The 23,484-nt window shown below is 45.0% G+C and overlaps 1 long non-coding RNA gene across 1 annotated transcript in view; it reads right to left on the minus strand.

Annotated features, from left to right (window-relative positions):
- Positions 1-23,484, minus strand: part of LOC309363716 — an 86,656-nt gene that overhangs the window by 57,436 nt on the left and 5,736 nt on the right. The window lies entirely within an intron of this gene.

A 23,484-nucleotide genomic window follows, 5' to 3' on the forward strand; every position in this document is an offset into this window, starting at 1 on the left:
GAGTTTTTCAAAAAATTTCATCAGGCTGCATGCATTCAGCAGAACATGTGACATTATTATTTTATATATATATATATATATAACTGCACTGGCTGCTCTGCCAAGTTCAAAGTCTTTCTATCAATTTACAAAGCCCAGGACAACTTCTTAGATCAAGCATACCTTATGGGGCTGCCTGAACCCTTATATCCCAGCTCAACTAACAAGAACATCTGCAGGAATGTCACTGGTTGCACCCTTGCCCTGCCCAGTTGGTGATGTTCATTTGCCATCAACTAAGCTTACCAGACGCAGGTGGGACGCGGGTGGCACTGTGGGTTAAACCACAGAGCCTAGGACTTGCCGATCAGAAGGTCGACGGTTTGAATCCCTGCGACGGGGTGAGCTACCGTTGCTTGGTCCCTGCTCCTGCCAACCTAGCAATTCGAAAGCACGTCAAAGTGCAAGTAGATAAATAGGTACTGCTCCGGCAGGAAGGTAAACGGCGTTTCCGTGTGCTGCTCTGGTTCTCCAGAAGTGGCTTAGTCATGCTGGCCACATGACCGGAAGCTATACGCCGGCTCCCTCAGCCAAGAAAACGAGATGAGCACCACAACCCCAGAGTCGGTCACGACTGGACTTAATGGTCAGGGGTCCCTTTACCTTTAAGGTTACCAGACGTCCCCGTTTCCCGGGGACAGTCCCCGGATTTACAGCTTTCTCAGCATTCACATGTATGTAGCAAACAGTAAGTGTCCCCAGATTCATTGAAAAAAATCTGGTAACCTTACCATAAACCCCAAACCCAGCCTTCAGAGTTGTTGGTCCACCCTTGTTGAATGCTCAGCTGGTGCCCTCTGTGCTAACTTTCAGACATCCACTGGGAACATCTTTCCCCCCCAGGCTTACGCAGACAATTAAGAAATAAACATTTTCCATAATGGTCAACCGGTTTGGCAGTTTTGCGTGGCTTTTCTATTTCAGTTTAGGGGGTTGCTGTTTTTATGAAGAGGGACGTGGGTGGCACTGTGGGTTAAACCACAGAGCCTAGGACTTGCCAATCAGAAGGTTGGCGGTTCAAATCCCTGTGACGGGGTGAGCAAAGTGCAAGTAGATAAATAGGTACCGCTCCGGCGGGAAGGTAAATGGCACTTCTGTGTGCTGCTCTGGTTTGCCAGAAGTGGCTTAGTCATGCTGGCCACATGACCCGGAAGCTGTATGGCCAATAAAGCGAGATGAGTGCTGCAACCCCAGAGTCAGCCATGACTGAACCTAATGGTCAGGGGCCCCTTTACCTTTATTTTTATGAAACTGCAGTATACAAATAGGTTTATAAACAAATACATGTTATAAACATGTGGCAAGAACTAAAGGTGTTCGCATCTAAATCCCAAATACGCATTTCCCAACATATCAGTTTCTGCTACCTGAAGGCACAAGCTTCATACCCCTTAATACTGAGGTCCAGCTCTGAGGGCCTTCTGGTGATTCCCTCACTGCGAGATGTGAGGTTACAAGGAACCAGGCAGAGGACCTTCTGGGTGGTGGCACCCTCCCTGTGGAACACCCTCCCATCAGATGTCAAGAAAATAAACAACTATCTGACTTTTAGAAGACATCTGAAGGCAGCCCTGCACAGGGAAATTTTTAATGTTTAATGTTTGATCATGTTTGTAATATTCTGTTGGGAGCCACCCAGAGTCGCTAGGGAAACCCAGCCAGATGGGTGGGGTATAAATAAATATTATTGTTGTTGTTGTTGTTGTTGTTGTTGTTGTTGTTGTTGTTATTGTTGTTATTACAGGGTTTGCCTTGCCATGAATTCTAAAACTAATAAAAGCTGCCCATTCCTTTGCTCAGCTGTGGCTGGCTAACAAAGTTTCCAGCACATCCTGTCCCCCTCCCCCGCCAGGTAATCTCCCATTCCTTCTACCAAGATTAACTCTGACAAAATCCATAAGCTTTCTCCTTTGAGCATCAGCTCTATTTTCCTCTGTCTACAAGTCTTTACACAACACAAAGGGACCCGCATATTTCTACTGTTAAGCTTAAAAGAAGGGAGCTTAGTGAGGCTATTCAAGGTGCCAGAGTCCTTTTTGTCTCCATTCAGGGGTTGTGATGCCTCTGCATTAAAGACACTTAATCAGCAGCCAGGATCTTTCAGCGTAAGAGTCTTTTTGAATGCCTAGTTTCCATTCTACCCTTCTGTCTCTCTCTTTCTCCACTTAAAATATTTTTGGGGTTGCTTAAAGTGGAACACCTATTGATGCCTGGAGATTGGGGGCTTCCCAGGCACAAGGATGAGTGAATCCACCTGCTGGGAGAATACTACAAATGCTACAACTCTGAACCAGGGCCTTTTTACACTTTAAAAAGGTAAAGGACCCCTGAGTTGTCCAGTCGCGGATGACTCTGGGGTTGCGGTGCTCATCTCATTTTACAGGCTGAGGGAGCCAGTGTTTGTCCACAGACAGTTTTTCCCGGCCACCGGCATGACTAAGCCGTTTTGGGCGCAACGGAACACCGAAACCAGAGCAGTGCACAAAAATGCCGTTTACCTTCCCACCAGAGCGGTACCTATTTATCTGCTTGCACTTTTTGGCGTGCTTTAGAACTGCTAGGTTGACAGGTGCTGAGACCGAGCAACGGGAGCTCACCCCGTTGTGGGGATTCGAACCACCAACCTTCTGATCAGCAAGTCCAAGAGGCTCAGTGGTTTAGACCACAGCGCCACCCACGTCCCCTTTTTATACTTTAGGTGGAGGCAAAGTTGCATACACTCAGCAGCCAAATGCACCTGTATTATCCCCGACTGAAATTTCAGGGTATCTCCAGAAGTTATCTGGAGATGCAGAACGGAAGCATGGTCCTTCTTTTTCAGGAAGGACTGCAGCCGCTGCACCAATAAAAGGTACGCTTGGTTACAGCCACCACTTTGGTGAACAGATTGCATCGACAGCATTCTCAGTCTGTGGCGCCAACAGATAATTTGGGAGACAGGATGTGACCCTCAGCTGGGAGACATACCCACTGCCTCTCTGCGTGGTGGACCACCAACCTAAACATTATCCATCTTGCCCTGATATGAATGGTCTTTCATTCACCTTTAAAGCCCTTAACAACCTCAACTCTGTGTACCTGAAGGAGAATCTCTACCTCCATCATTCAATTTAGACACTGAGGGCCTTCTGGCAGTTCCCTCATTGCAAAAAGTGGAGCTCCAGGGAACCAGGCAAAGGGCCTTCTCAGTAGTGGTGTCTACCCTGTCGAATGCCACGCTCCCGTCAGATGACAAGGAAATAAACAACTATTTGACATTCAGAAGACATCTGAAGGCTAGCCCTGTATTAAAGGTAAAGGGACCCCTGACCGTTAGGTCCAGTCGTGGCCGACTCTGGGGTTGCGGCGCTCATATCACTTTACTGGCTGAGGGAGCCGGCGTACAGCTTCCGGGTCATGTGGCCAGCATGACTAGGCCGCTTCTGGCAAACCAGAGCAGCGCACGGAAATGCCATTTACCTTCCCGCCGGAGCGGTACCTATTTATCTACTTGCACTTTGACGTGCTTTCGAACTGCTAGGTTGGCAGGAGCAGGGACTGAGCAACGGAAGCTCACTCGGTCACAGGGATTCGAACCACCAACCTTCTGATCAGCAAGTCCTAGGCTCTGTGGTTTAACCCACAGCGCTACCCGCGTCCCTCAGCCCTGTATAAGGAAGTCTTTAATGTTTAAAGTTTTAATTGCGTTTTTAATATTCTGTTGGGAGCCGCCCAAAGTGGCTGGGGCATTAAGATCATCATCATCGTCATATCACTACATTCAGAAATTTGGTTCAGGGAGCTTCACTGCCTCACCTAGATCCCGTGAAACAGAGAAGGTATAGATAAAGTGAGCAGTATGTTTTCCAATTGCCTCATTCAGATTTGCTAAAGTCAGAATCGGCCACCCCATTGTGCCCTTCAAAACCGTGTTCACCATGGAGGAGCTGGTGCAACTTGTGGGCCATGGGGAGGGGACCTTTCAACTGCATGCCATGCCATTATACAGTGGTACCTCGGGTTAAGTACTTAATTCGTTCTGGAGGTCCGTTCTTAACCTGAAACTGTTCTTAACCTGAAGCACCACTTTAGCTAATGGGGCCTCCTGCTGCCATCACGCTGCTGGAGCATGGTTTCTGTTCTCATCCTGAAGCAAAGTTCTTAACCTGAAGCATTACTTCTGGGTTAGCAGAGTCTGTAACCTGAAGCGTATGTAACCTGAAGCGTATGTAACCTGAGGTTCCACTGTATGTCTTTTTAAAAATGACTGGCAAGGAGGAATGTGAGCTCTGTTATGCCACCATCTTCACCCGCTGTGATGCATCACAAATAGATGCAAGAAAGGGGGGCTTTTCAGAACATTTTGAAAGGGTCAACATTTCCCTGGTAGGTCCGTCCCCTTATTTATTTTGTGCGAGAACCCCATGGCTTATCATTAGTGTCTGGCTCAGTGCGCTTGTGCATATTTCATTTAAGTTACTTTCCCCAGATGTTGAGATCTGCCTCAGCTGCATTGGGAGCTGTGCAACCACATTCTCACTAGTTGCCTCACCATCTGGCCTCCCTCTAAGCCACATCTGTATGCTGTGCTTTTGCCTGATAGGGCTGCCTATGTATAATGTATATATTATTTGCAGGAGCTATGGATGCCTTAATTCAGTACTTATTCAAGCAAAGGCTGGCTGGTGTGGGCCCACAACTGTACTTAGGGTAGCAGTTGGCCTAATGTTTACAATAATAATAAACATTAGCTTTTACACATTGCTCCAGAGCTTTCGGAGTGCTTCGCATCCTTCGCTTTGGAAAGCCTTAGCCCAGCCCTGTGCGATCATTATTATTGTCCCCCACGTTGCAGCTTGAGTGCTGGGGCTGAGAAATCACGGTTCCCAATGACATATGAAACCCAGGCTTAAAAAATGTGTTTATTAGATTTTGCAGAATGTATAAAATACACTGATAAAACAACAACAACAATAACAACAACATACGTGGCAAGGATAAGACCATGAATCAATCAAAGGAACACCAGTCAGAAATGAAAATAAAAGAGATCATTGTTGTTTTTGTGTGGGGGGGGGGGGGAAATAAAGATTTATTAAAGCAGAAAACACCATGGTGGCTTTCCCCATTAGAAGCAGTATCTTTGAAAAAAGTAAATATGAGGATAAATTGGTAAACATATAGAGAGCTGTTAACAGAAATTGACAACAAATTAAAATTCAAAGACTTTGAAGAAGAGAGATGGTAATAGACTGGTTACAAAATTTCCAACTAAATGAAACTTTAAAAAATGATAAAAAGAAAGGATTCTGTTCTAAAGTGTCAAGATTTCAGAGAGAAATAGAAGAAGGTAGTACAAAACTGCTGTCAAAAATGAAAAAAGAGATAATTGTTTAGTCAGTTCTGTGCGTCAGCATATTCAATATAGTTCTCCATAATTTTCCATTGATACCTACACGTATTTACAGGAGTAAAGTCTCTCTGATCTTTACTGCATTCAAAGCACGTGGCTTTCCCTCAAAGAATTCTGGGAACTCTAGTCTCCCCCCCCCCCACCTACAGAGTTGCAATTCACAGCACCTTTAACAAACTACAGTTCCCAGAATTGTTTGAGGGAGAGTCATGTTTGCTTTACATGTACTTTAAACATAGGCATAGGAGCCCACTCCTAGGGGCTGAGGGGACTTTGCCCCCCAATAAAATATTTGAGAGGGTTAGGGGCCCCAAAAGTTGATGGGCGGATTGCCATTCAAATGGTATGTGTGCCCCGTGCCACGGGATTGATTATGCAAGGTGGGGCTTATCTGGGGCCCACCACTATTCTGTTCAAGTTGGCACCCCTGAACATAGGGTCTGTATGCAGCCCAAACCATTGAGATTAGAAGGGTGAGCTTTCGAACTCATAGCCTTATCTGGTGCAGAGGGTCTGTCAGGCAGCAAACGGGATCTAGACACATCAACAACAAAAAAGCGATTCAGTTAGGCGCATTGTAAACTTCATGCACGGAAATCCTGTTGGCGAAAGAAGGGACTCTACAGAGTCATCTGGTGTCACGGGGTTTTAACGCATATAAAGCGCTTTATCTTTGCAAATGTAGCTGATTCCCCAGTGGGAACTGCAGTGGAATCTTACAGTGGAGTGTTCCTGTTCCATCCAGCTGCCAATGATGTCTTCCAAATATCCTGCTCCATTTCCCTTCCGACCTGGTTCTTCATTTCCTCTTCCACACAGTCATGAAGCACTTCATGGCCACTAGGCACACTCAGTCCCCGCTGGGGTTGTTTTGAGAGTTTCCTCCCTCCCCTTTAGTGTTGTCGCCCCGCTGCCACCACCCGCAAAGATACCTCTCTCTTGAGTGTCAAGAGAGTGTGTTATGGTGGTTGTGTTAGCAATCGCATTCACACCTGCATGTTGGAAAGAGTGGGAATGATCCCGTCTTGGCCAGTAGGTGGTTACTGATGAGTCACGTTATGTCTCAGTCCTGTAAAACAGGAATACAATTCTTTCAATCAGGCTATGTACACATGATCGGGTTAAAACAGAACGAGGTTGTCATTCTGTTTTAACCCCTCTGCCACACTATGTTTCAAGTCTCGTTTAAACATTGTTGTATGCGTCCAAGAGAGATATTCAGATATTCATTTAAGAAAACATCAGAAGATTTTCTATTGGGAATAGTACCAGGAAGTCTAAAGGAAGAAGACAAGACATTATATTTATGCGCAATATTAGCCGCAAGGCTATTGATTGCGAAAAATTGGAAACGTTTCAAATCTCATTTAAACATTGTTGTATGCGTCCAAGAGAGGGTGTGGAAGTCTTCATTTTATGTGCAGTTAAAAGGTAAAGGACCCCTGGATGGTTAAGTCCAGTCAAAGGCGACTATGGGGATGTGGCGCTCATCTCGCTTTCAGGCCAAGGGAGCTGGCGTTTCTCCACAGACAGCTTTCTGGGTCTTGTGGCCAGCATGACTAAACCGCTTTTGGCACAATGGGACACCATGACAGAAACCAAAGCACACGGAAACGCCGTTTACCTTCCCACCGCAGCAGTACCTATTTATCTACTTCCACTGGTATGCTTTTGAACTGCTATGTTCGCAGGAGCTGGAACAGAGCAATGGGAGCTCACTCCGTCACAGGGTTTTGAACCGCCGACCTTCTGATCGGCAAGCCCAAGAGGTTCAGTGGTTTAGACCACAGCACCACCTGCGTCCTATTTCATGTGCATTACCTGTTTAGTTTCCCTGCTCCTAGACCAGTGTTTCCCAACCGGTGTTCCGCGGCACACTAGTGTGCCGCGAGACGTTGCCTGGTGTGCCGCGGGGAAAATTAAAAAATTCGAAAGATATCCAGAGAGGCGGCCTTCAGGCGAGTTTTAATTTTAATTTTCCTTCTCCCACTTAATGCCCCACGCTCGCCCGAGCAGCTTGCAGTCCTCGGTAACCACGGCGACCCGAGGGAGGGGAGGGAACAGGGAAGTCGAGGGCGGCGGCGAGCCGCGATGACGTCAGTGGGCCGCGCCGCCTCGCCCTGGCACGGTGTGAGAGCCCCGGCTAGTGGCGCGAGCTTCGGAATAAGTGGGATCCGCATGCGCGAGACCGAGATCGCGGGTAAGGAGCTCAGCCCTGGGCAGGAGGAAGCGGGGCCGCGCGTGCGGGCCACATCCCCACAGAGAGCGAGCCTCCCCCGGCCCACCACTCCGGGCAGGTCCACTCGCATGAGGGGGCGGCGATGGCGACGGCCGGCAGCTTGCCTGCAATGCCATCCCTCGAGCAGGCGAGGAGCCCGGAGGCTACCAGATGCGAGTCCTCTTTCCCACCCTGCTCGGGAGTCCAGAGCACTTGGTCGCATTCAGGATCTAGAGTGGGGAAGCGGGGCTTGTGTCTGGGCTGGACACATTGGGCTGCTTGTGCCGCTCGACCTGCGGGGAGAAATCAGGGTGGGAGTCACGACCGTAAGGCAGGGCTGCCAAGTGTGGCAGAAGAGGACACGGCCGTCGCACCTGTCCTTAGGTAGGAGCTTCTTCCGTGTCGACCTGCTGCCCTAAAGTCTTGGCTTTTTTCTTGGCTTTTTGGCGGTTGGCACAGAAGGAAGGCAAGGGGGAGGGGAAAAAATTGAAACTTACACTTTCGTGCGTCCCTCCCGGCGTGACGCTGCGCGCTGACGTCACGGGGCTGTAATGGTGGTGTGCCTTAAGATTTTTTTCATGAAACAAGTGTGCCTTTGCCCAAAAAAGGTTGGGAAACACTGTCCTAGACCACCACTAACAACACCTATTCACAAGGCTGTTGTCTGCGCATGCACAACGGCTATGTCATATGTTAGGGTTGCCATATGTCTGGAACCTCCCAGACACAGCCACTATTCAGCCCTCTAATTAATAATAATAATAATAACATTTTATTATTTACGCCCCACCCATCTGGCTGGGTTTCCCTGGCCAATCTGGGAGGCACCCAACAGAATTAAAAGCACAATAAAACATCAAACATTAAAAACTTCCCTAAACAAGGATGTCTTCAGATGTCTTCTAAAAGTCAGATAGTTGTTTATTTCCTTGACATCTAATGGGAGGGCGTTCCACAAGGAGGGTGCCACTACCGAGAAGGCCCTCGGTCTGGTTCCCTGTACCCTCACTTCCTGCAGTGAGGGAACTGCCAGAAGGCCTTTGGAGCTGGACCTCAGTGTCTGGGCGGAACGATGGGGGTGGAGATGCTCCTTCAGGTATACTGGGCTGAGGCCATTTAGGGCTTTAAAGGTCAGCACCAACACTTTGAATTGTGCTCGGAAATGTACAGGGAGCCAATGTAGGTCTTTCAGGACTGGTGTTATGTAGTCTCGGCGTCCACTCCCAGTCACAGTCTAGCTGCCGCATTCTGGATTAGTTGCAGTTTCCAGGTCGCCTTCTTAAACAGAGTCCGGGTGGAAATCACTGAAATGTCCAGGAAAATCTGGACGTATGACTGCCCATGTCGTTAGTGTATTTTGGCACACACACAAAAAAACCCTTTGCCCCGAAAAGCTCAATATGTACAAACCTCACAGCTCAATGGCAAACTGAATGTCACTTAAGTTTTCCATTTGAATGGAAGCTGGTTTGAGGGCAAACACATCAAACGGCAAGGGTTCCCAAGAAACTCCAGGACAGTGGTGGGCTGTGCGTATACACACAGCATAAAAAAAAAGTGTTGGGAGCGCATTGGATGCAGAGTAAATGGCGCTGTGTACAAAGCCTCAATGTCAGCGCAAAATAAATAAAAATGGGGGAGAGGGAGAGACATACGCCTATATTCATTACTCCCCATTTAAAAGCCATCTCTGGAGAATTACAGAGCTGGCGTAGTGAAGGGTGGGAGGATAAGGGCTGGTTAAATACTGGCTGGCTGGCTGTTATTGTTTTTAATTCTACGTACAGAACCGGCTGCAAACATCCATTAAGGTAGCTTTTTGAAGTGACCTGTAATGTTGTATTGGAGGGAGGGCAAGCAATTACCAGTAAAACAACTGGTATTTAACCCATAGATCCAAAGGGGCCATCTAAATGAGGGCAAGAAGAGCAGAGTGGCTCCAAGTTTAAAGTCTCCCTCCCCTGCTACTGCCCTTCCTCCAATTGCTGGATATTCCTGACATGAGATAGAGGTTTTGCATATTATTCACTAGTTATGGTAAATGGGAGCAGGGTCAGCACTGGGAAATTATAACTGAATCACAAATTGGAAATTAAAATAAGGCTGAAGTCCTAAGCAAGCTTACTTGAGAGTTAACTCTATCAGGACAAACAGAACAGAAGCATGTTTAAGATGGGAGTGTTGATGTGAACTACAGTGGTACCTTGATTCTCAAACGCCTTGGTTCCCAAAGACCAGAAACCCGGAAGTAAGTGTTCCGGTCTTCAAACGTTTTTGAGAAGCCAAACATCCAATGTTGTGGTCGGCTATTGTTTCCGGGGCGCCTGCACCAATCAGAAGCTGAGCCTTGGTTTTCGAACATTTCGAAAGTCAAACGGACTTCCGGAACGGATTAAGTTTGGTGCTTTTTTTCCCCCTATTTATTTTTGCGATTTTTTAAAAAAGACGTTTTTGGGTTAATTTGTTGTTGTGACTGTGTGGAACCCAGTTCAGCTACTGATTGATTGTGTGACTGTGGAAATGGACAAAAGCCCCCCATCCAAACAATAACTATCATTAGCGCAGAAAATTTTATTTTTTAACATCTACAATACTGTCTTATTTATTTTATAGTACATTACATTGATTATTGCTTTCATTTTATGGATCAATGGCCTCGTTGATAGTAAAATCCATGTTAAATTGCTGTTTTAGGGGCTGTTTTCAAAAGTCTGGAACGGATTAATCCATTTTGCATTACTTCCTATGGGAAAGTACGCCTTGGTTTTGGAACGCTTTGGCTTTGGAATGGACTTCTGGAACAGATTAAGTTTGAGAACCAAGTGACCACTGTATATTGTTCATTTTTCTTTCAAATATCCAACACCAGTGGCAGGGAACTCTCTGGGCAACCTCTTGGTGGGGGGAGGGCATGGCAGTGGTGGCTGTGGCCAGACACAAGAGTGGGTGGAGCAATGAATGTAAATTTTAACTTTATTCAGTAGGGTAGTTTCTACACCCCTACCCTTCTCTACCCATTATGCAAACAAGCAAGAGGTGTTGTCAGAGTTCAAGGAGGTGTTCCACGTAGATCAAAACACTTGAAGAGGGTAACCAGTAAGGGATATGGCTTAGGGAGAGTCGAGGGCCGGATCTAGGTCAGATGAGGCCCTAAGCTACTGAAGGTAATGGGGCCCTTTATATGACCAGCTGTCCTTTGTCAACAACAAATTGCCCCTGTTTTTTGTGTTGAATATATGCTATATGGTAATTTATGGACCTAACAGGTATCTAAAGCCATTTGAACGTAACAAAATATGCAGAATGTAGGCACCCTATATATAGAAATGAGCAAACCAGTGATATTTTAGGGTAGCAGGCGGGGCCCATTACTTACATCATAGGAGCCTACACAACACAAAACACTGTTGCTGTGTGTAGGTTTTATTTTATTTGTTTTTTATCTTATATTTTGGAAATGTACATCCAGGTGTTTTTCCCCTTTATTTTTTGGGGGGACCCTCAAGAACGTGGGGCCCTAAGCTATAGCTTGTTTAGCTTATACATAAATCTGGCACTGGGAGAGTCCCAAGGCTAGTTAGAGAGGCCATCCCTGACGCAATATGTTTGGCCCACCTCCAGAAATGTGCTTCCCTCCTTCTGTCTCTTCCCCCCAAATATTTTTACTGGTGCCGCCACTGCACTGATTTTCCCATGATCCTTTGCAATGCACTTTCTCAACAAGCAAAGATGACGTCTTCTTTTTTATCCCTTTCTCTGGGATGGCTCCTATCTACTACCTGAGTGCAGGCAGGAATTTAGCAGCTGAAGAATTTCTGCCTCTCACACATGCCTGTCAAAGGTACGGAAAGCCCAGCCTGGGAAAATAAAAGTGGCTAACCTACACACGAGTGAGGCAATTTCTGGCTCCAGGTCCTTTGTGAAAACCAGTTCTCAACACATCTATTACTCAGGAGAAGGTAAATGATCTCATTAGAATGAAAAGACTGTAATCAAGCTAATTATTAAAAAGGTTGCAAGAACCAACGTGTAAGATTCCCAAGGTTACACCCAGCCCATGTACGGTATCGATAATTTGAAAGCATGTTCTCAAAATGCAAAGGCGTCGCTGCAGCCTTGTATTTGAGAAGAGGGAGTATGGAGATTAGATTCTTGTTTTAAAGAAAAACACTGTTGTTTTTTCAGTAGACTAGCTCAGCACCGAAATTGACCCTGGTTTGGTTTCAAGGTACAGTTTAGCAGTATACTGGGGGGGGGGAGACCCTCATTATATCACAACCTTAGGAATAAGGTTTTCATATATTTGGGTTGTATCCAACTAAGCCATACTCTGAGTAGACCCATTAAAATAAAAGGGCATGACTAACTTGTCCACTGATTTCAATCTGTCTTATCTCAGTTGGATATGTAACCTAATAATTCATTATGGAGTTGGTGTAATCTTGTATTTCTTAGTGCTTAGAGCTGAAATTCTAGTCCTAAAACATTTCAAAAATGTCTTCCATTTTATTATTATATATTTCTATATATTATAGAAAGATGGAGCCAAATTCTTATTGTTTTGGAGTTCATATGAGTTTTTGTTTTACCTGAGTAGTGAAATGAGTGTGTCAATTTACATGTAAAGTGTATGCATTTGCACTAGAATGTGCTAAGAGCTCTTGTCTTTTGTTTGGGCTGCAAAACCATTCTATGCAATATCAGTATCTATAGGTAGGCCCCGGGATTATGCCTTATTCCAGAATACCACCATTGGGTGGCCCTTGTTTGGGATAGATGGTCCTGGCTGCCAAATATTCTTCCTAATTCCACATGAGTTCCTTGATAACCTGGAGAACTTTGACCTTGAACCAGCTGCCATAAAATGAGCACATGTTCTGCTGAAAATCCATTCATATTATTATTTTCATTTCTTGCCTTGGTTTGGAAAAAGGTATTCAACAGTATTACTGACGAGAATGCTGTCCAGGTGGAAAAGAGGGCGGGACTTCTGTGCCTTTAAATTTTTTTGTCAAATGATCCTCAAGTACTGCTGCTGGACGATTAAAAGATATAGCGCTTGAAACTGATTCAGAAACTATTATATATTTGTGAACAGCAAAAATAGTAATTGCAAGATCATGGAAGAAAACCAAAGCACTATTCATTCTAGACTGGTTAAAAAAAATGGAACATTGTTGTACTGTATTAGTGAAGGACACATATTATAAAAGAGAATAGAATCAGCAAATTTACAGATTTATAGAGAGATGGTCTTTATCATAGCATAGAATGATAAATATCTAAAGAATAGATTTCCATATCATTTGTTTGCACTGTTATAAAATGACATAATAAGATGTTACTTTTGACATATAATCTTTTGTTTTCTCTCCTTTCCCCCCCCTCTTTCGAAATGCATTATGTTGCAAATGAGCAACTGACTGAAATAATCATTATTTTACAAAAACGGTGGCACAGAAAACAATTTCAGCGAGGTTAGTTTGGCGCAAGAATTTGCACCAGCTGAAATTCCCTCTCCCTCCTACAGTAATTCTTTATCGTTTTGAACCTGAGTCACATCAGAGAACCAAGAAATAAAATAGTAATAATTAAAGCAAAATGAAATGTTTGCAATAACAATAAGATCTAGCTGTGTAGGTATTCCGTTGTTTTCCACCACTACCCATTTAGATGTGTTTTATATCCCCTCTCTCAAGGATTGGCAAAAATGTGTAACTAAATATGTGCACAGCCTAAAACCTATCCCTTCTGGAGTATGAATAGCTGTAACCAAGGGAAATGGACCAGGTTCTTTTCCATATTTATTTTGTGCACTTGACCTGTAAAACCCCCTAAAGCCGGTAAGACTGTAGAAATAAAAGTCTATTGGTTTGCCGACAAAAGGGTATTGTTATTTCAATTCAAGCTGTGTTGTTGTGCTTTTTAAAATACACCTTTCCCCGAGATTCCAGCTGTCTTGGGTTGTTAAAAGTGTGTGTGTGTGTGTTTTAAAGAAACCTTTATGCTATTGTATAAAGTACAAACTTGGGAAAGTTTTCTAGGTCACCCATTTGACATCAGCCTGGACTACAAAAGACTTTGAAAAGAAGCATGTGACTCCCAGGGTGAACTTGAAGCTAAAATGCTCCTGGGGACATGGGGTGTGTGTGATGCTGAAAGGAAGCTCTCCTCATGATTTCAAGCAAGAGCTATTTTAAAATAGAAAGGCCCACACAAGAGGTGGCAGTGGTAGTAGCCAAGCTTGTAGAATCGTGTCTCTGCCTTGCTCGTAAATAAAGTGGAGCAAGGCTCAGATTTCAGCATCAAAAGTGTTGTGTGGGTCAAAGTCAGCAGAGGATTCCCACTGGGACTCTTGGGGTGGAAGGCAAGAAGCCCCAAGGAAGGAAGTCAGTGACAGGGATAGCCAACTACCATATTTTTTGCTCTATAAGGCACACCAGACCACAAGACGCACCTAGTTTTTGGAGGAGGAAAACAAGAAAAAAAATATTCTGAATCTCAGAAGCCAGAACAACAAGAGGGATCGCTGCACAGCGAAAGCTTCTGGGATAGCTGCGCAGCCTGCATTCGCTCCATAAGACGCGCACACATTTCTCCTTACTTTTTAGGAGGGAAAAAGTGAGTCTTAGAGAGCAAAAAATACGGTAATTCCAGTTTCATCCCCATCCTTTCCCCCAGTGAGTTCTACAAGGGCAAAACAAAGACTAAGTCAGAAGGAAGCTGACAGGCCCCACATGGACTGGGGGTAGCAAGCTCCATTTTCTCTCCCGTGGAGTAAACAAAGCTGGGAGGAAGGTATCTAGGATGTTGAACGATGTGTGGGACAGTTCAGCCACCCTCAATAGCACGCCTCTTTTTAAAATCCAATCCCCAATAATTGATAATTATTATTGTTTTAAAGTAGATTCGTCTGTTAATTGTTACGTGTGTTAGTTTTTGGTCTTTTCTTCTTGGTTTTTTCTCTTTTGTTTGTGTGTTGTTATGTTTTATTTCTAATGGTTTATGTCTTTTTTTGTGCTGTGAAGAATTGTGCTCTCTGCTTCATGCATGAATAGGAGAGGCCAGTGGGTCAACAAACATGGCTTCCTCAGCCATGTCTGGTTTGACCCAGAGGCAGCTCAGAATACCATGAAGCATTTGATCTCCCATTGAGCGAATCCTTCTGACTTGCTACAAGAAGCAACCCCGTAGCACGATGAGGTAAATTAGGCATAAGAGTCATGGCCGTGGTAAAGTCGACACTGAGGACAAGGCGGAAAGGACAGCACTGCATACCTGGCTTTCCAACCCCACACATTATTGCCAGTTAAGGAGAGAGGGCGAGGCGGCAGGCAGCTCAGCACAGTGCAAGAACAGCAGCGGAGCCAATTTGATGCTTCTGCAGTACACGAGAACAGCGCCTTCTCTGTGGTGGCTCCCTGTTTGTGGAATGCTCTCCCCAGGGAGGTTTGTCTTTCGCCTTCATTTTACAGCTTTAGGCACCAGGCAAAAATTTTCCTCTTTAACCAGGCCTTTGGCTGATTGACATTCTTTTGAAATGTGTTGGGGAGGGTTTTGTTTTTGTTTCTATTATGTATTTTGTGTTTTCATATTGTGATTTTATGTTGTAACTGCCCCGAGACCTGCAGGTATAGGGCGGCATACAAATTTAACGAATAAGAATAATAAGAATTTGGCCCAGTGTACCTAATGGAGCGTCTCCACCCACATTTTTCAGCTCGGACACTGAGGTCCGTCTCTGAGGGCCTTCTGGCTGTTCCCTCACTGAGAGAAATCAAGTTACAGGGAACCAGGCAGAGGGCCTTCTTGGCAGTGGCGCCCTCCCTGTAGAATGCCCTCCCATCAGATGTTAGGGAAATAAAGAAGTGCACAACTTTTAGAAGACATCTGAAGGCAACCCTGTATTTGGAAGTTTTTGATGTTTGACCTTTTATTATATTTTTATATGTGCTGGAAGCTGCCCAGAGTGGGTGGGGAAACCCAGATTTATACCCAGATGGGTATAAATAAAATTATTATTATTATTATTATTATTATTATTATTATTATTATTATTATTTCTGTTACTAAGAATAAACAATGCTGGGGGGAAAACAATGCTGTCCAGGGTTGTAAAGGATGCAGAGAGAATAATTGGGTGCACTCTTCCCATCTTAGATCAAATCTATGCTGTCAGGTGCCATAAGAAAGCTGCAGAGATAGCGCAGGAGAGTGCGCACCCCGGAAATTATCTCTTTCAGCTTCTGCCTTCTGGAAGAATGTATAGGGTTATAAAGACCAGGACTAGCTGCCTGAGAAACAGTTTCTACCCAAATGCAATTCTGGTTTTAAACGCAGTATATGGAGTCTCTATAGTATATTGTATTTTAAAATGGGGTTTCGGAGTTTTTAGGGGTTTTTGAATATCTTATGTAGATTTTTCAGTTTCAGCGTTCTGTATGAGACAATGACAATAAAGATATCGTATCGTAAGAATACAGTGGTACCTCGGGTTACATACACTTCAGGTTACATATGCTTCAGGTTACAGACTCTGCTAACCCAGAAATATAACCTTAGTTTAAGAACTTTGCTTCAGGATGAGAACAGAAATCATGCTCTGGCGGCACAGTGGCTGCAGGAGGCCCCACTAGCTAAAGTGGTGCTTCAGGTTAAGAACAGTTTCAGGTTAAGAACAGACCTCCAGAATGAATTAAGTACTTAACCACTGTACCACTGTAATACACCACAGTCTCTGCTGCCTCGCCCTTTTCCCTCTCAAAAACAGGTAGCGATGCACAGTGTTTGGAAGCCATCAGCCTGCAAACTCACCTACACCCCCCCCCCCCGCTAATGATGAAGGCCCAGCTATCAGGGCTGTCTTAGGCATACCCGGCGCCGTGGTGCAAAGCTCCTTTCAGCAACCCCCCATTTCCCAGAGTTTTTTAGGGAGGACAGCACTGCCGGCAGGGCTGGAGGAGGTGGGCAGCAGCTGGAGGGCAGCTTCTCCGGGGAGGAAGAGGCAGAGGCATAGCTGTCAAGCGTCCCTTATTTGGTGGGACAGTCCCTTATCCCAGCGCCATGTCCCGCTGCTGTCCCTTATTGATGATGTCCCTTAAATTTCCCAGGTTTCAAAGGAAGCAGCTCCTCTCCCTCCCTCCCTGCCGGCCAGGGAGGAGGGAGGCTCCAACTGAGTTACTTGGCTGTGTTGCTCACCCAATAAGAAGTCTAAGAACGACTGCGGGGTAGAGCTTGCATGCCTTGTGCTGATCAAATCGGCCGCGTTGCCTGGGGACTCGCCTTTGCTCAGCGCTTCCCAGCGGAGAGGTGACGGTGGTTTTCCTTGAGGCTTGAGGCTTCGTTTGGCTGCTGGCTGGGCATTCTGCCTTAGGCTCAGAGGGGCTCCGAAGTTGAACATACCTGTGTTCAACTTATTTTGGTTTATTTTGGCTGCTGATCCCTTATTTTCGAGGCTGCTGGTCCCTTATTTTCAAGTCTGTAAGTTGAGAGCTATGGGCAGAGGCTGGACGTGGTGCCTTCTGGCTCAGCTGGCTGTTTCGTGCTGTGGTGGCTACAGCAGATGGAGGCTCCGGGCGCAGCGCTGCTTCAGCGTGGCATGGCGGAAATGGGCGAGGGCAGCAAGCTGATGCCGGGAGGCGCTGCATCCAGCCTCTGCCTCTTCCCTGGCGCCCTCCAGAACTTGGCGCTCTTGAAACTACTGAAAGCCGCATACAGCATACTATCAGAATGGGAGGCGAAAGATGAAGAGGTAAAATCAGTTATGATTAAATGGGCACAAGATCTAGGTCACAACATTATGATGGAAGATTGGGGAAAATTATGGAAAGCTGATTTAAAATTTACAGATTGTTCCCTATTGAAGGAGAATTACATGAAGATGATGTACAGATGGTACACAACACCAGTGCCGTTAGGGAAAATATACAAAACTAGTTCAAATATATGTTGGAAGTGTAAGGAAAAGAAGGGGACATTTTATCCTATGTGGTGGGATTGTAAGGTAATTGTCAGGGAACTGACATCAGAGCAAGAAGCGGAGGCAGGGCTCCCGAGCGATGCCAGAGAGGGGACCAGCAGGGGGGAAGGAATTCAGTGTAACACCAATAGAGAAGAGAGGGAGATGGAGGAATTGGTGACAGGGCTCCAAGACCCTTCACCCGAAAGTAATGAAAAAAATTTGGGAAATGATGTACAATGAATTGAAGAAAATGTTCCATTTAACATTTGTTTAAAAACCTGAAGCATTTTTATTAGGGATTGTAGGGAAAGATCTGCCAAAAAAGCTGAAAAACATCTTCATGTATGCGACAACGGCCATGAGAGTTTTAGTAGCACAAGGATGGAAGACTGAAGAAACCCCAACTAAAGAATCATGGCAAGAAAAATTGATGGACTATGCAGAACTGGCAAAACTGACATACAACTGACATACAAGCTACAGGACAAGGATAACTGTGACTTTAAAGATGAATGGGAACCCTTTACAAAGTATTTGAAGACGCAACAAAGCGAACTGGACTCCTTGGCTGGTTTTGAATAAACATTCACAAACCTTTTATTGATAATAATCAGCTAAATAGTTTGAAGATCTATACAACTGTGTAACATGCAGAAAACAGCATTTGTAGAGAAATCAAAGACTGGAACTGAGGGAAGTCGGGGGGTGGGGGTGGGTGGGTTCTGTGGGGGGAGGGAGGAGGAGGGAGGGAAAATGGGGGGAAATAAGGATGATATGTTTCTGGATAATATGTTTTGTTTTAATTTTGAATAAAAAAAATTAACAAAACAAACAAAACAGAACAGAACTTGGCGCCCTGGTGCCCCATGCCCCTAGCCTCTATCGGTAAGAGGCCCCTGCCAGCTATGATCAAACTTTTGAGGACATCGCTAACTGGGACACAGTTTTTGATGCCACAAAGGAAGTGGGTGGAGGGAACCCGATGCTCCACATACTACTGTGCCCAGGTGCTGAAAATTATGTGTTGGATGTGAGCATGGTTTATACCTATCTTGCGCCTTTTGTGTACATCTAGAACAGAGAGCCCAGCTCCGATCCTGTTTGGCTCTGGATGGGTGTAACTTGCCTAACCCCTTAATCTGATCTTGGATACTAAATGGGAGAATTAATACTGCAGCCACAGCCCTCTGGAGGCTGAGGCCTATTGCAGGAGAAGGGTAGTGAGTAACCAACACATACTGAACAGTTTGCAGGGTTGGGAGGTGTATATTGGTCAGCAAAAGCCGTTTAAAGTCCCTATGATGTGAAGCTTACATAAAGAGTGCCTTACCTCCATACATGCCCCTTTGGGCTGCTTCAACCTATAGAGCGTGCACTTACACAATGCCACATTACGTCTGTTCCGCCTTTATGAGTCAATCCTTTATTCTTTTATTTATATGAGTCCTTACTCACACTTCAGCAGAGTCCTGAGGCACGTTTCAACAATATAATATCCAGTTATAAAAACAGATGAAAAAACGGTTACACTGGAACCTTGGTTGTTGAACACTTTGGAAGCTAAGCACTTTGGAACCCGAATGCCAACAACCCAGAAGCGAATGCTTCCGTTTTCAAACATGCCTCAGTTGTCGAACGTTTCAGAAGTCGGACGGTCTTCTGGAACAGATTGAGTTCGGCAACTGAGGTTCTGCTGTGCAATGATTTAAAACACACACACAAACGTAAAAATATTCCAAACAGAACAGAACACTATGAACCAGTGCTTTTTTTTCTTTTAAAAAATGTTTAGGGGTACTCTCATTTTGACTCAAGAAAACCATTTTATAGTTCAAATCGGAGAAAATAAATACAGTATATGGACAAAAGTACAAAGATTCACAAAAGGTTTAGGGGTATGCGTACCCCTGCTCCCCCCCCCCAGAAAAAAGCACTGCTATAAATGCAGAAAAACAGGTTGGGTCCCAGGAAACAAAATATTTTAACTTAAGGTTACCAGATGCAGTGGCGTAGCGTGGGTTGTCAGCACCCGGGGCAAGGCAAGTAATTTGCGCCCCCTAACCCGTGGATTTGCGCCCCCTAACCCGTGGATTTGCGCCCCCTAACCCGTGGATTTGCGCCCCCTAACCCGTGGATTTGCGCCCCCTAACCCTAACCCCCAGATGTTGCGCCCGGTGCGGCCGGGCCCCCCTGCACCCCCCACGCTATGCCACTGACCAGATGTCCCCTTTTCCCAGGGACAGTCCCCAGATTTACAAATCAGTCCCCATACAAAATCCATTGAAAGTGAAAAGTGTCCCCGGATTCATGGAAAAAAATCTGGTAACCTTAACTGTCAAAGGCCACAGTAGGAAGGTTCATTGGCACTATATGGCAAAAGCTGTAGAAGAACGACGATAGACCCTGGGGGTGGGGAGCATCCAATCAGTGGGCCAGATTTGGCTTGGCACAGGTCCCAATTTGGGCCACAAAAGCGTTTTCCCTAAGCCACGACCAGCTACCCCACAACTAACATCACATCCCAGGTGCTTGGGAACCTCTGGATTTTTGACAGGTAGGTGGGTCAAACATCTGCCAATCATCTGTCACTGTGATAAAGTTGGTCAACAGGGTGGGGTTCAGGTAAGGATCTGTCCCAAGAGGCCAAAAAGGTTCCACACCCCTGCCCTGTGCTAGATACACCTTTGTGAGTAGGAAGTTCCCCAATTTAGGACCTGCCACAAAGTAAGTCCTTTTCCAAGTCACCTTTCCCCACATTGCTGAGAGAGATGGAACTACAGAATACTCTGCATATATTAGCTTCCAAGAAGGTTGGTAGGGATGCTGATGGTCTTTCAGATATTTGGAGTCGCACCCTCACAATATCCTTTTAGACACCTGCTGGACACATTTGTTCAGGCACTTTCATTTATACCCAGAAATATGAATTACTTACCGATGTTTGTTTCAAAAGGTTTTATTTCATCTTTATGGTTTCAATTGATTTGTGACTTTTAGCTGCCATTTTATTTTTGGTTTTGTTCAGACACCACCTGGAGAACTTTTTGATCAAGCACTTTTAAAGTCTTCTAAATAAATATATAACTGCAGGTGGCCAGAGCAGAGGGAGTCCAAAGGGTTCTTCGGAGCACCACGGATGGTTCTGAGAACCTGAGAAAAAGAAGGCCGGAGAAATAGTGTTATGTACTGAAGTTCTCACCCTGGGCCAGCAGGGGGATACTGTAGATAGTTTTCACTCAGGTCCACATATGCAAATAAGGGATTGAAAGTGACGTTCAGTGATTGGATAGTTACAGAAAATGGTTACTGTTGCATTCTAGTGGAGCTCTATATAAGCAGGCTGGCTGAACCCTACAGTTAGGTTCTGTTCTGGCCTGTGAATAAACAAGAGCTGTTTGAAGAATTGCTCTGTCGTCTGATATGTTCACCCACAACTTAATATAGAGAGTGTTCCTCAGCTGCCTCTTTCTATGCCCAATGGAAATTAGGCTCCCCCCCCCCTCACATGAGAATGTCCAGAGTTTGGCACCTACCCATTTTCTTTTTTAAAAAAATAATTTTTATTCATTTTCCAAACAAATTTTATACAATCAACAAATTATTTTACACTCATTCTTCAATTTTTGACTTCCCTCAGTTTCTCTGTCAATCTTTCGTAAAATTTCTATTTATTGACGCATTTCTAAACATGATGTTGCCTTTCCCAACTCCTTTTCCTCTTACTCTCTTTTTTGCAATATTTCTTACTATCTCACAGAGTCTCTTCAAAACCAACAAGCGTTGTCTGTACATCACATATATTTTTCAGATATTCTGTAAATTTCTCCCAGTCCTCGATAAACTTTTGGTCTTTCTGATATCGAATCTTCCCAGTCAATTTGTCCAATTCTGCATATTCAGTCAATTTCCTTCTCCATTCTTCCACTGTTAGAATTTCTTCCTGTTTCCATCTTTGGGCCAGAAGTATCCTTGCGGCAGTCACTGCATATTGAAACAGTTTACAGTCTCTCTTATTAATTTCGTTTCCTACCATTCCTAATAGAAAGGCCTCTGGTTTTTTAACGAACGTATATTTCAACATCTTTTTCAATTCATTGTATATCATTTCCCAGAAGTCTTTCACCCTTTTACACTCCCACCACATATGATAGAAAGTACCTTCTTTTTCTCATTTTCAACATGATGAACGGGCCTTTTCTGCAGTGGCTCCCCGTTTGTGGAATGCTCTCCCCAGGGAGGTTTGCCTGGCGCCTTCATTATACACCTTTACGCACCAGGCAAAAACATTCCTGTTTAACAAGGCCTTTGGGGAGTGTCATTGGGTTGTTTTTGTTTTTATTATGTATTTTGTGTTTTTATATTTTGATTTTGTGTTGACCTGTGGCAATAGGGCACTATACCAATTTAATAAATAACTACAACAACATTGCAACCTGTTTGTTCACCTGCCTCTCTCACTCTGGCCCAGAGGCGATGAAAAATCGTACAACATCGGAACACAAGAAGGAGGTGAAAGACAAGAGCTGCCAGCACCTGCCATTTGCAGCAACCTTCCCATAATCTTAAGGTGAAAAAAGGTAAAGGACCCCTGGACGGTTAAGTCCAGTCAAAGGCAACTATGGGGTTGCGGTGCTCATCTCGCTTTCAGGCCGAGGGAGCCGACGTTTGCCCACAGACAGCTTTTCCGGGTCATGTGGCCAGCATGACTAAATCAGTTCTGGCACACAGGACCCCGTGACGGAAACCAGAGCGTGCATGGAAACTCCTTTTACCTTCCCACCGCAGCAGTACCTATTTGAAGCGGGTGGCGCTGTGGTCTAAACCACGTAGCCTCTTGGGCTTACAGTCTTACCACACCGCTAGAAGAATGTACATAGACTCAGCAAGCCATCCATCTTGGCAGAACAGATCACTCCGAGAAGCCTTATCGGTGCAGCCGACCTTTGCACACAACCGCCAGCTGCTGCTCAAATCGGTCCAGTGATTCTATATGATGCTTCTTCCAGATAGGAGCACCAACTATGCCGAAAAGCAAAGTATATTAGTATCCTGCTTGAAAGATGCTAACGTTTTGCCACCTGTTTTCTGTTTGTTGTTGTTGTTGTTGTTTAGTCGTTTAGTTGTGTCCGACTCTTCGTGACCCCATGGACCAGAGCACTCCAGGCACTCCTGTCTTCCACTGCCTCCTGCAGTTTGGTCAAACTCATGTTGGTAGCTTCGAGAACACTGTCTAACCATCTCGTCCTCTGTCGTCCCCTTCTCCTTGTGCCCTCCATCTTTCCCAACATTAGGGTCTTTCCCAGGAAGTCTTCTCTTCTCATGAGGTGGCCAAAGTATTAGAGTCTCAGCTTCAGGAACTGTCCTTCCAGTAAGCACTCAGGGCTTATTTCCTTAAGAATGGAGAGGTAGTGTTTTTCTCCTCTTTCTTATCTTTCATACAGCAGTTGCATGAGATTACTACCCGGCAAAGGCTTATTATTCAAAGAAAAGCCTGTATAGCACCTGCCATATACAGTTACCCCAACAGATAATGGAGGGGGACGACGACCCATAACTTGTATGTTTTTAAACTATGTGTACTAAATCTAGCCATATAGGCAAGATACAACTACTTACACTCCTTTAGTCAGCGAGATCTAGTCACATCCTCAAGGTCTCTTAGGCATGGGTTTGCTAACACCAAGCACACTTTCATCCTTCCTTATCTTCACATTCCTAAAGATTAAGAAGTATTATTATTATCGCTACCGTTATATTTCTCTTTGCAGCAGCAAGGTTAAGAGCTGACTCGGAATGTGATCCCAGGGGATGGGTGGGAAAATACGGCTTGAATTAAAGGAAGCTGGAGGGGGCCTAGCTTTCTTAGCCATTTGT

This window comes from Podarcis melisellensis, assembly GCF_964234715.1.
Source record: "Podarcis melisellensis genome assembly, chromosome: 1".
NCBI lineage: Eukaryota > Metazoa > Chordata > Lepidosauria > Squamata > Lacertidae > Podarcis > Podarcis melisellensis.